The sequence below is a fragment of the Chiloscyllium punctatum genome, chromosome 8, assembly GCF_047496795.1.
Source record: "Chiloscyllium punctatum isolate Juve2018m chromosome 8, sChiPun1.3, whole genome shotgun sequence".
Taxonomy (NCBI): Eukaryota; Metazoa; Chordata; class Chondrichthyes; order Orectolobiformes; family Hemiscylliidae; genus Chiloscyllium; species Chiloscyllium punctatum.
The window spans coordinates 31,056,845-31,069,531 of NC_092746.1; positions in this window are offsets into that span (position 1 = coordinate 31,056,845).

Consider the following 12,687-nt stretch of genomic DNA (forward strand, 5'->3'; position numbering starts at 1 on the left):
AGACACGGGGAGAATGTGCAAACTCCACACAGAGAGTCGCCTGAGGCAGGAATTGAATACAAGTCTCTGGCGCTGTGAGGCAGCAGTGCTAACCACTCTGCCACCGTGCCACCCATTAGATGAAGACAGGTAGAGAGTATGACCTTTTTGGTCAATGGAAGGCATGAATCCGGTTGGTGGCAGGGAGCAGTGGAGGGGGGGGAGGGGCTGGGAAGGGAGTCGAGGAATGGGGAGGGAGATTATCTGAAATTAGAGAACTCATTGTTGAGTCCTGCCACCAACTGGACTACAGCCTGGAGGACCCAGTGTAGTGTGACATGAACCCAAGCTCCCAGTTGAGACCATCCCCATGGGTACCAAACTTGACTATCAGCCTCTGCTCAGCTACTTTGCATTGTTGCCTGTCCCAAAGACCGCCTTGGAGGAAGGTCGAAGGTCAAATGTCTGGGACCACTGAAGTATTCTTTGACTGAGAGGGAACACTCCTGTCTGTTGATTATTGTGCAGTGTCCATTCATCCGTTGCAGTCGCCTCTGCTCAGACTTGGCAATGTACCATGCCTCAGGGCACCCTTGCCTACAGCATATGAGATAGACAACGAGTCACATGAGTATCTGCCAAGTACATGGTAGGTGATGTCCCCACATGTAATGGTGGTATCCATGTCACAGAGAAATTTGTGGGGTGAATTTGTACTTGCAGAATTACATTTTGTTTTGCTCAAAAACTGCACAAATCCATGTCAGGTGCTGTAAATCCCTTTTTTAGAAATAGTATCAGTCTGAACATTGGGGCATAGACAGCCTCACACAGGGCACCTTACACCTTCAATGCATTATCTGGGCTGACATGACACCTATGGTTAAAGTTCACTTGAGAATGTAACTTTCCTGGGATTTATATATGAAATAACTGAAACCAACATGGTCATTCTATGACAGACTGAACAAACAATCCAGGATGTTTTCAATATGTAATTTCAGTTACATCACACCGTAAACTTTTGCTATAAATATATGATCTTATACTCCACAACCACCTGATGAAGGAGCAGCGCACCGAAAGCTCATGCTTCCAAATAAACCTGTTGGACTATAATCTAGCGTTGTGTGATTTTTAACATATGTACAGGTTTTCCCGAGTCTTATATAAAATTGTATTTTCTGCTCTCCTGGAATTAAAACAGTTGATCAAGGGCCTACATCAGAGGAATTTGGACACCTAAGATATGTTTAAATGAACAGGCAACAAACTATCATACAACTGTCACACTTAATCAAAGGTCGCTTTGTTTAAATTACACCTCCAATCACGAACGTCTCAAATAGATTTCTTCTTGCAACTTAATCCTCATTGCCAACAATTTGATCAGAACTCAATATATTCCTGAATTATTTGAACAAACTCAAAGACACTGTTATCTGATGTTTAGATTTTGAAGATTTTCAACAGGAAAGGCTGAGCAGCTTTCTTAAGTAGTTACTTACTTCATAGTACCGAACAGAATCTGTTCTGTATAAACAGTGGATGTTAGAATTACAATATACTTTTTTTATCTTCCCATTGTATTTGTTATCTTCTCATCAAAATGAAAAGTCAAATGTAATGTTGCTGGTTCTGCATAAATTATCAAATATATCTATTATCATTTCACCTTGTGGCAAGCAATCTTGCTTCTTATTGAGTTACAAAGTGCAATTATCTTTCCATACCACTGTCAGCTCTCAGAAACAACCCTTTTCTTCATAAAGGACATAAAGCCATATGTTGTCATTTTATTCTACATAGAACAGCTAACTTATATCCCACTATTAATAGTTAATCTGTTCACTTATCTTCATAAATTCACATGGTCGAATTACCCTGATGTTGGTTTGCTTCGTTGTGTCTTCTAATTTCAACCTGAAATGTTTTCACGTTTATAATTTCTTTTGTCCCATGTAATAAACATCTAATCATTAAACCTTTCAGTGTATATAATATTTATGATTTCCAAATAAATAGAAATTTGATTAGCATGAGACAAAAATGGGATTGCGAAGGGTTATATTAATCGTGTAGAACTGTTTTGTGTGCAGATTTTAGCATTATTTTATAGCTAATAAGGATAATGTGGTAAAGACAAAGGAGATTGTAATGACAATGGTTCCTTTGGAATGCTAAAATGGGAGGAAAGTATGTGTTGGGGGGGGGGGGGGGGGATCAAGCAGGAAATTGCAGAAATGACAGTGAATGATGGTCAGTTGAATGTGGAAGCTGGTGGCTTGGAAGGTGAGTCCGAGGCTCTGAGAGTGAGCCGATGGGGTGAGGGGCAGAAGTCCAAGAAAGGGGATTGACAAGACTAAGGGTCCTGTCAACCACAGTGGAAGGGAATTCTTCAGTTGGGGAAGCAAATATAACATTTCAGAAACACTGGTGCAGAGGAGACATCATCAAATTGACTGCGATAGATACCTACAATGTAGAATCTTTACAGGAACAAGGGCATGAAAAAATGTAATCAAAGTAACTGTCAGCAGCCTGCTGACATTTATTGATTTGGAGGAACCGGTGTTGGACTGGGGTGGGCAAAGTTAAAAATTACATAACACCAGGTTATAGTCCAACAGGTGATTTGGAAGCAGTAGCGTTCAAAGCACTGCTTCTTCATCAGGTGGTTGTCCAAAAAAAAATGAGTGCTTCCAAATCTACCTGTTGGACTATAACCTGGTGCTGTGCAATTCTCAACATTTAATGAGTAAGACAATCTAAGGTACTTTACATGTGAAGTTTCAGACACAATTTGTCAGCATGCCACAGAAAGAGAGATTACAAAAAGTCTGGTTAAGAAAATAAATTTAAATACTGTATTGAAAGAGGAGACTGAAGTGGAGAAGCAAGAGCTACAGGGAATGATTTTGAAGGCCTTGACAACTGAAGAAAATGGTTTTCAATGGTGGATTGATCAAATCAGAAAATGTGCGAGAAGCCAGAATTGAAGGAGGACCAATACGTGGAGAGTTTTAGGGTTACAGAAATATCAGACAGTAAGCCTATGGAGGGATGTGAAAATAACCTGAGAATTTTAAAATAAAGGTGTTGTTATTGCACAAGGTATAACAGAGAAGCAATGAGTAAATGAGACTTGGTGCAGGTTAGGATACGGCAACAGAGTTTTGGATGACCTCAAGTTTGCAGAGGTTAGAAGGTCAGAAATAGAGCAAGAATACCATACAATGGTCATGGAACAGAGGTAACAAATCCATGGATTCAAGGTTTTAAGTTTCTAAAACAGCAATTCCAAAATTATTTGATGAACGTGCATTCATTATTTCATGTGGCCTCCATTGCATTGTTTCAAACTCTTTATAGGTTCCACAATTTCGGCCACACGACATATGCCTTTTTGCATCAAAAATGACATATGTAACATTTTCTTGAATTTTTTGAAGGCAAGGATTTCCATTGAAATGAGTTTGGGACAGTTCTGAGTAAATGCATAGAGCTTTTCAGCATTTGCCAGAGGTCATTATTAAACTGGTGACCTAATTAAACCAAGTCAAATACTACATGAAGGGAAGAGCCCCACTTGTGCAGCAGGAATGTTCTCCTTAAACTGGTGTTAAACCTTGTTGCGGCAGCTGAATATGGGTAACCTTACATGTTGATGTATTGTATCTGACCTTGGAATGCAGAGTACTAAAACTGAATAAAAAAAGCTGATATTCACTTCAAGAAGAAATACCAAAGTTTAGAAGATGCTTAGCTTTAAAAACAACATTAACAACTTAATCCAACAAGTGCAATATTAACACATCACATAAAACATGTTTTGTCTGGTAAGAGATGTGCTGCTGTAGCTAGGTTGTACTTTGGAAACATAGGCACTGCTTTTCAATCTCTTAATTTACTCAGCAAATTGTGATTCTGTGGTATCGGTGATGTTTATGTCAAGGTACAGGTGTGTTGCATGATGCAGATGTGCTTCTGTTGCTACTCACATTAACATGTTTAATTAGCACTAATTTGATGTATGTAGCACATAAAAGTTATGTAATTATTCCACTACATTTGTGTATTGATTCACAGGCTAAGTGTGTTTTGAATCTCAGCCAGAAGCACTTTTGACTACCCTGAATGTAGGAAATTGCCTCAATGATACAAATATTTAACATGCAATGGAATTGTGCATTGTGTTTATATATTTTAATACAAATATTTTAAACCCTGGGACTTATTTTCCAGTGACCTTTTTTCTTTGCCTAGATTGCATTACTGAAACACACATATAATGCGTGCCCTGATGTGCTTCTCATGTTTATTCGCAGACATTGAACACCCGGCAAACCTGAGAGACATTACTGGCATGCTTGTCAAAAGCACATAAGCTGTAGACACCCATAAGCAGTTACACTGTCTAGGAAAAGAAACGGTTGAAGAGTATTCATAAGAATATAGCTATATATACAACATCTACCAAAAATTCTGACTTCTGTGTTTAATTATTATTCATTTTTGATATTTTTGGATGAACCAAGATTTCCTATCAATGTGAAAGACATAAAACATATCTGAGGCTCATGGCTTTGTAAACAGTAAGTTGCATTCTGCTGGGTAGGTGTAAAACAAAAGAGTTGAAAATGCATTCCAATCAAACTGGCTTATGATTTAATTGGAAGAAATAAACATAGCTGGCTGGAATTTCTGCCACAGATCTGAACCATTTATCCAGAGGTTCCATCCATCTCCTGTCAAAGTTATGATAAGAGGTGAAAGAAAAAAATTTACAAGTACCAGTCAGGAAATTTGCTAATCAAAAATCAAAGCACTGAATTGTGGATGCTTGAAATCTGAAATAAAAACACTCGGCAAGTCTGGAGGCATCTATGGAGAGAGAGAACAGAATTAATGGGTTTGATTTTCCTAAAATTTGACTAAGTATCAATTTCGGGATAGTTCATGGAGGGTTTTTTTTCTGGGAGCTCTATACCATTTTCTTACACAATTTTACACTGCTAACCTCAACCCATGTGCACTGTGCCTCTATAGTAATGCTCTCAAGCAGTAGCATTCACTCGCAGTGTTCACCAGCAGTATTCACAATTGGTGTGTACCAGCATGTTCACCAATTATGTTTAACAGCAGTGTTCACTAGTTGGTGTTCACCAGCCCCTGCTGGGATATTTCTGCCACCAGTACCATATTTAAAACCCGGCTGTGCTCTGGTTCAAATGCTGTGAGCCAGGAATAACCCTTTACAATTGCACTTTGGAAGGAATTGCCCTGGAGATGGCTGACAGAGGAAAGTTAGCACCCCACTTTGCTGACAGGAACCTGTTGGATGGGGTGATGGAGAGAATGGCCAACCTCTTTCCACAGGACGACCAGGAAGGCCTGGCACCAGTCCCTGGCAACTTGGGTCTAAAGTTACCAGCCAGGTCATTGTAGTGACCATGATCTGGAGAGACATCCAGCAGTACCTCAGTGAGGTGAGTGACTCTCTATGCTCTTCCCTCTATCACTCAGCTATTCCATTCCATGCCTCCAGACTACAAACCCTTGTGCCCTCCACACTTCCTACTCTCTCACTCAGGGCATTTTACCAGCTGACCTGCACTAACAGCTATGCTAGCCACTTTCATCCCACTCAATCCCTACTGTTTGTCTCACTGCAGGTGAAACAGCCCACTACAGGGCTGAGAGAGCCAAAACAGACAGACAGGGCTCAACAACAATCTGCTCACTCCCTATACAGAGAGCATCCTTGTCTTAGTGGAACACAACTGCGACAGGTTATATGTCGATACCAAAACCTCCATGTCCCAACAAATGGACAGGATTCATTCTCAAGTGCTATACTGCTGTCTCATTGTAACCACTGTGAATGTATTGTTAAAACGCAAAGTTTCTACTCCTATTTTGCAAGTCATTCTCTCCCTTGCCTTCTGCAGGCATCTGCATCATCCCTAAAGAGGAAACCAGATGCTCAGGACATTAGCTCCTCTTCCACCTCTGAGGAAGGAGCCACAGATCTTCGAGATGATACCATAGTAAAGCTGTCTGCTGCACCCTCCAGCAAGATTAGAATTGTAAAGGGAAAGGGAAGGAACAAGAATATCAGCTTAAAGTGATGCACAGCATCCTGAGATCCGCAACTGAGGTGACCTTACAGTTGAGCTTTATGACCTTAAGGTTTCTGGATGGATAACCCCAATGGCATTTATGGTTAGAGGGCCCAGGCATGTTCAGTGTGTCAATCCATAAGCAGGATCTCAATCTTTTGTATAGACAGAGGTACATCTAGAGAGCATGAGAATGAGAGAGGGAGAGAGTGGTGATCTCTTTTTCCATAGTTTGAAGGTTTCTCATTGCGTCATTCACATCTACACATTGTTTACCCATCAAGGACCAGTCAAAGATTTATTATCAGGCTTTGGCATCCATGACTGGTCACAGTTTCACAAACCAATTAGCAACCTGTTGCCAGCCAAATCTCACTTTGGGCACACACCCCGGTAACACGCTGTCTCCTTTTACACCCATGTTGCTTGTGACCAAATCCTGATCACATTATTCGATTCCAGCCAATGGAGTTCTGCTGTTAAAAGAAACTCCTAAATTTTAAACAGCCATGTTCCATGTTCCATATAAGGTAAAATCTGGCTAGCCACTCCCATTCACATTGCTTGGAAAGCAAGACTCTAAACACAATTGACAATGAGTTTCAATGACTTGTTTTTTAAATGTACAACAATTCCTTCTTTGTCCTTGTGTTGTTAAACAGTCCTTTTCCCAATTCAGTTTACGATCAAGAATAAAGTAAAATAAGAAAAATGTGGTAATTACAAGTTGTCCAGTCCATAGCATGCAAAATTTATGGTAATTTTCATTAAGTACTGTCCTGCAATGATACTAACCTCCCCACACCCCCAGACCTATGCAAATATTGGAACATTATTGTCTGGCCTTTGATGGTCCAAGTGGAAGAAATTGTTACATTGTACTTGAGCCTCTTGCTGTGACATTCTGACCAGTACAGATGAGTGCTCTGCATTTGGAATGTTGCAGCGGATCTCATAGTTTTGTCAAGAGTCCCGAGACATGTTTAATCGATGGTTCACTGTCCCTTACTCACCTGGAGGATATTCCATCGAAGATGAAAGATGGTGGTTCGCCTATACCTTTCCCCACTTCATGAGGGCATCATTTGTGGAAACTCTGTACTAACAGACTGCTCTTAACTGGCTGGAAGATTCTGCAGTCCTGGACTTCCAGAGAGATGAATTCTTAATCAATTGTACTGCAATAGATACAAAGTTGACAACAGGTTCTGTGTCTGGACCCATTAGTGATAGTTCCAATCAACAGTTGTGGGGACTATAAGATACAAAGCAGATCCCAGTCAGCAGTCGCAGCATACACAAATAGACTTTAACTACAGCCATCCGAACAGTGGGAATTCAAGGTCTTCAACAAGATAGTAATATGATGCCTCTACATGGACCTTGTACATAGTCGACCTGATTCAACCAATACACGCTGCCAAGGCCATGTGGCATGTATACAGCACAAGATTATAAATGTGGTACATAGAATGATATCTTCTTCCCCCTTGGAGGACGGGAAAGATTTCTGGCTGTAACAGCTGCTCCTTTTTTGAGGTATTTTAGGGACTGGAGGTGATTTCCTCGAATTCCAGGCGCAGCAATTACTGTTTCATATGCTGTTGCATTGTTTTGGAACTTTGGATAAAAAAGTCAAAACAACAACAGTTTTAAAAGGGAGAAGAACAGACAAAGGAAGCACATGGTGAGGACAGTGCAGGAGAGAGAGAGAAGGGGAGAGGGAGAACCTGCACAGTTACTGCCTTTGCTGTTTGAATTCATGTATCGCTGGACATTGGAGTGTATCTGGGAAAATTAACAAACAGTGAAATTCACAACTAATCTTGGAGGAACCGTTGGGCGAAGTTCACAGCACAGAATCAGATAAGTTAATTGTTGGTTTAAGTGTGGCCTACAGAGAATCTGCAGTAGTGAATAGAGTGTGTTCTTTCTTGATTATATGTTTTTGGAGATAAGTCTCTTGATTAAACTTAAAATATAAGCCATAACTATTAATTTAACCTGGGGCAGTGTTTGTAGAGGAATATGACAGTGTTATTTTCCGGGTCTAAAGATTGTGAAGGAGCAAAAATGATGTGTACTTCTTGTCAGTTGTGGGAGTTTAAAGAGAGTTTACTGCAGATTATATCTGCTATAAATGCTGTTGGCTGCGAATCTTATCAGATCGAGTAGATCAGTTGGAGAGACAGATAGAAGCGATGAGGAATTTGCAACAGGAATATTATGTGATGGATGGCAGTTATAGGAAGGGGGGAAAGTCTCAGATACAGTCACAAAGATGGGTTAACTCCAGGAGTGGTAAGAGAGGTAGGCAGCTAGGGCAGGAGTCTTTTGTGGATATACCCATTTCAAACAGGTATGCTGTTTTGGAAAAAGTGGGGGGTGATGGATTCTCAGGGGAACGTAGCACAAACAGCCAAGTTTCTGGTATTGAGACTGGCTCTAATGCAACGAGGGGTACGTCGGCTTCCAAGAGATCAATTGTGTTAGGGGATTCTGTAGTCCGAGGCACAGACAGACGTTTCTGTGGCCAGCAGCAAAAAAGCAGAATGGTGTGTTGTTTCCCTGGTGCCAGGATCAAGGATGTCTCCGAGAGGGTGCAGAATGTTCTCACGGGGGAGAGGGGCCAGCAAGAGGTTATTGTTCACATTGGAACCGAAGACATAGGAAGGGAAAAGGTTGAGATTCTGAATGGGGGATTACAGAGTGTTAGGCAGAAATTTAAAAAGGAGGTCCTTGAGAGTAATAATATCTGGATTACTCCCAGTGCTACAAGCTAGTGAGGGCAGGAATAGGAGGATAGAGCAGATGAATGCATGGCTGAGGAGCTGGTGTATGGGAGAAGGATTCACATTTTTGGATCATTGGAATCTCTTTTGGGCTAGAAGTGACCTGTATAAGAAGGAGGGTTTGCACCTAAATTGGAAGGGGACTAATATACTGGCAGGGAAATTTGCTAGAGCTGGTCAGGAGGATTTAAACTAGTAAGGTGGGGGGGGTGGGGCGGGGTGGGGGGGGGGGGTGGGGGGGAAATCCCAGGGAGATAGTGAGGAAAGAGATCAATCTGAGACTGATACAGTTGAGAAAAGAAGTGAGTCAAACAGTCAGGGCAGACAGGGACAAGGTAGGACTAATAAATTAAACTGCATTTATTTCAATGCAAGGGGCCTAACAGGGAAGGCAGATGAACACAGGGCATGGTTAGGGACATGGGACTGGGATATCATAGCAATTACAGAAACATGGCTCAGGGATGGGCAGGACTGGCAACTGAATGTTCCAGGATACAAATGCTACAGGAAGGATAGAAAGGGAGGCAAGAGAGGAGGGGGAGTGACATTTTTGATAAGGGATAGCATTACAGCTCTGCTGAGGGAAGATATTCCCGGAAATACATCCAGGGAAGTTATTTGGGTGGAATTGAGAAATAAGAAAGGGATGCTCACGTTATTGGGATTATATTATAGACCCCCTGATAGTCAGAGGGAAATTCAGAAACAAATTTGTAAGGAGATCTCAGCTATCTGTAAGAATAATGGGGTGGTTATGGTAGGAGATTTTAACTTTCCAAACATAGACTGGGACTGCCATAATGTTAAGGGTTTAGATGGAGAGGAATTTGTTAAGCATGTACAAGATAATTTTCTGATTCAGTCTGTGGATGTACCTACTAGAGAAGGTGCAAAACTTGACCTACTCTTGGGAAATAAGGCAGGCCTGGTGACTGAGGTGTCAGTGGGGGAGCACTTTGGGGCCAGCGACCATAATTCTATTAGATTTAAAATAATGATGGAAAAGAATAGACCAGATCTAAAAGTTGAAGTTCTAAATTGGAGAAAGGCCAATTTTGACGGTATTAGGCAAGAACTTTGAAAGCTGATTGGGGCCAGATGTTCGCAGGACAAATGATGGCTGGAAAATGGGAAGCCTTCAGAAATGAGATAACGAGAATCCAGAGAAAGTATATTCCTGTCAGGGTGAAAGGAAAGGCTGGTAGGTATAGGGAACGTTGGATGACTAAAGAAATTGAGGGTTTGGTTCAGAAAAAGAAGGAAGCATATTAGTTGAGATTCCCTACAGTGTGGAAACAGCCCATCGGCCCAACCAGTCCACACCTACCCTCCGAAGAGTAACCCACCCAGACCCATTTCCCTCTGACTAATGCATGTAACATTATGGGAAATTTAGCATGGCCAATTCACTTAACCTGCACATTTTTTGACTGTGGGAGGAAACCGGAGCACCCAGAGAAAGCCCATGCAGACACGGGGAGAATGTGCAAACTCCACACAGATAGTCACTTGAGGCTGGAATTGAACCTAGGACCCTGGCTCTATGAGGCAACAGTGCTAACCACTGAGCCACTGTGTTGCCCCTGTTAAAAAAAAGTAAATAACAATCTCCCTTCGCTTTCAGTGAAAACAGGGAACAAAACAACTTGGCCAGCATTGGAGCTGGGCACTTTCCGTGTGGGAGGCGAATGTGATCACGACAGCACAGACACTGAGCTGTTGGAGAGTCTGCACTCTCCCGCATCTAAGGAGCAGACCCAGCTTGTTGTGTTGAGCTTAGATGCAGCAACACCTAACACAAACTGAAGTGCAACCTGTGACTCACACAAATGGCAGCAAGAGGATTTGGACCCATGCCTCCTTAGAGGCTGGAGCATTAATGCAATGCCTTAGACCGCTCAGCCATACTAATGTATGGTATAGACAGGATAGATCGAGTGAATCCTTAGAAGAGTTTAAAGGAAGTGGGATTAATCTTAAGAGGGAAATCAGGAGGGCAAAAAGGGGACATGAGATAGCTTTGGCAAATAGAATTAAGGAGAATCCAAAGAATTTTTACAGATACATTAAGGACAAAAGGGTAACTAGGGAGAGAATAGGGCCCCTCAAAGATCAGCAAGGCGGCCTTTGTGTGGAGCCACAGAAAATGGGGGAGATACTAAATGAGTATTTTGCATCACTATTTACTGTGGAAAAGTATATATAGACTGTAGGGAAATAGATGGTGACATCTTGCAAAATGTCCAGATTACAGAGGAGGAGGTGCTGGATGTCTTGAAATGGGTAAAGGTGGATCAATCCCCAGGACCTGATCAGGTGTACCTTAGAACTCTGTGGGAAGCTAGAGAAGTGATTGCTGGGCCTCTTGCTGAGATATTTGTATCATCAATAGTCACAAGTGAGGTGCCGGAAGACTGGAGGTTGGCTAACGTGGTGCCACTGTTTAAGAAGGGCGGGTAAAGACAAGCCAGGGAACTATAGACCAATGAGCCTGACCTCGGTGGTGGACAAGTTGTTGGAGGGAATCCTGAGGGACAGGATGTACGTGTATTGGAAAGGCAAGGACTGATTCGGGATAGTCAACATGGCTTTGTACATGGGAAATCATGTCTCACAAACTTGATCGAGTTTTTTGAGGAAGTAACAAAGAGGATTGATGAGGGCAGAGCGGTAGATGTAATCTATATGGACTTCAGTAAGGCGTTCGACAAGGTTCCCCATGGGAGACTGGTTAGCAAGGTTAGACCTCATGGAATACAGGGAGAACTAGCCATTTGGATATAGAACTGGCTCAAAGGTAGAAGACAGAGGGTGGTGGTGGAGGGTTGTTTTTCAGATTGGAGGCCTGTGACCAGTGGGGTGTCACAAGGATCGGTGCTGGGCTTTCTACTGTTTGTCATTTACATAAATGATTTGGATGCGAGGAATTGAGTATAGAAGTAAAGAGATCCTTCTGCAGCTGTACAGGGCCCTGGTGAGACCGCACCTAGAATATTGTGCATAGTTTTGGTCTCCAAATTCCAGGAAAGACATTCTGGCTATTGACAGAGTGCAGTGTAGGTTCATGAGGTCAATTCCCGGAATGGCAGGACTATCTTAGGCTGAAAGATTGGAGCGACTGGGCTTGTATACGCTTGAGTTTAGAAGGCTGAGAGGGGATCTGATTGAGACGTATAAGATTATTCAAGGATTGGACACTCTGGAGGCAGGAAACATGTTTCTGCTGATAGGTGAGTTCCGAACCAGAGGACACAGTTTAAAAATAAGGGGTAGGCCACTTAGAACAGAGTTGAGGAGAAACTTCTTCACCCAGAGAGTGGTGGGTGTGTGGAATGCTCTGCCCCAGAAGGCTGCGGAGGCCAAGTCTCTGGATACTTTCAAGAAAGAGTTGGATAGAGCTCTTAAGGATAGTGGGATCAAGGGTTATGGGGATAAGGCAGGAACAGGATACTGATTAAGGATGATCAGCCATGATCATATTGAATGGTGGTGCAGGCTCGAAGGGCAGAATGGCCTACTCCTGCACCTATTGTCTATTGTCTATAAGAGGTACAGTTAGTAAGTTTTTTGATGACAGCAAAATTGGAAGTGTAGTGGACAGCAAAGGGGGTTACCTCAGATTACAACAGGATCTTGACCAGATGGGCCAATGGGCTGAGAAGTGACAGATGGAGTTTAATTCAGATAAATGCAAGGTGCTGCATTTTGGGAAAGCAAATCTTAGCAGGACTTATACACTTAATGGTAAGGTCCTAGGGAGTGTTGCTGAACAAAGAGACATTGGAGTGCAG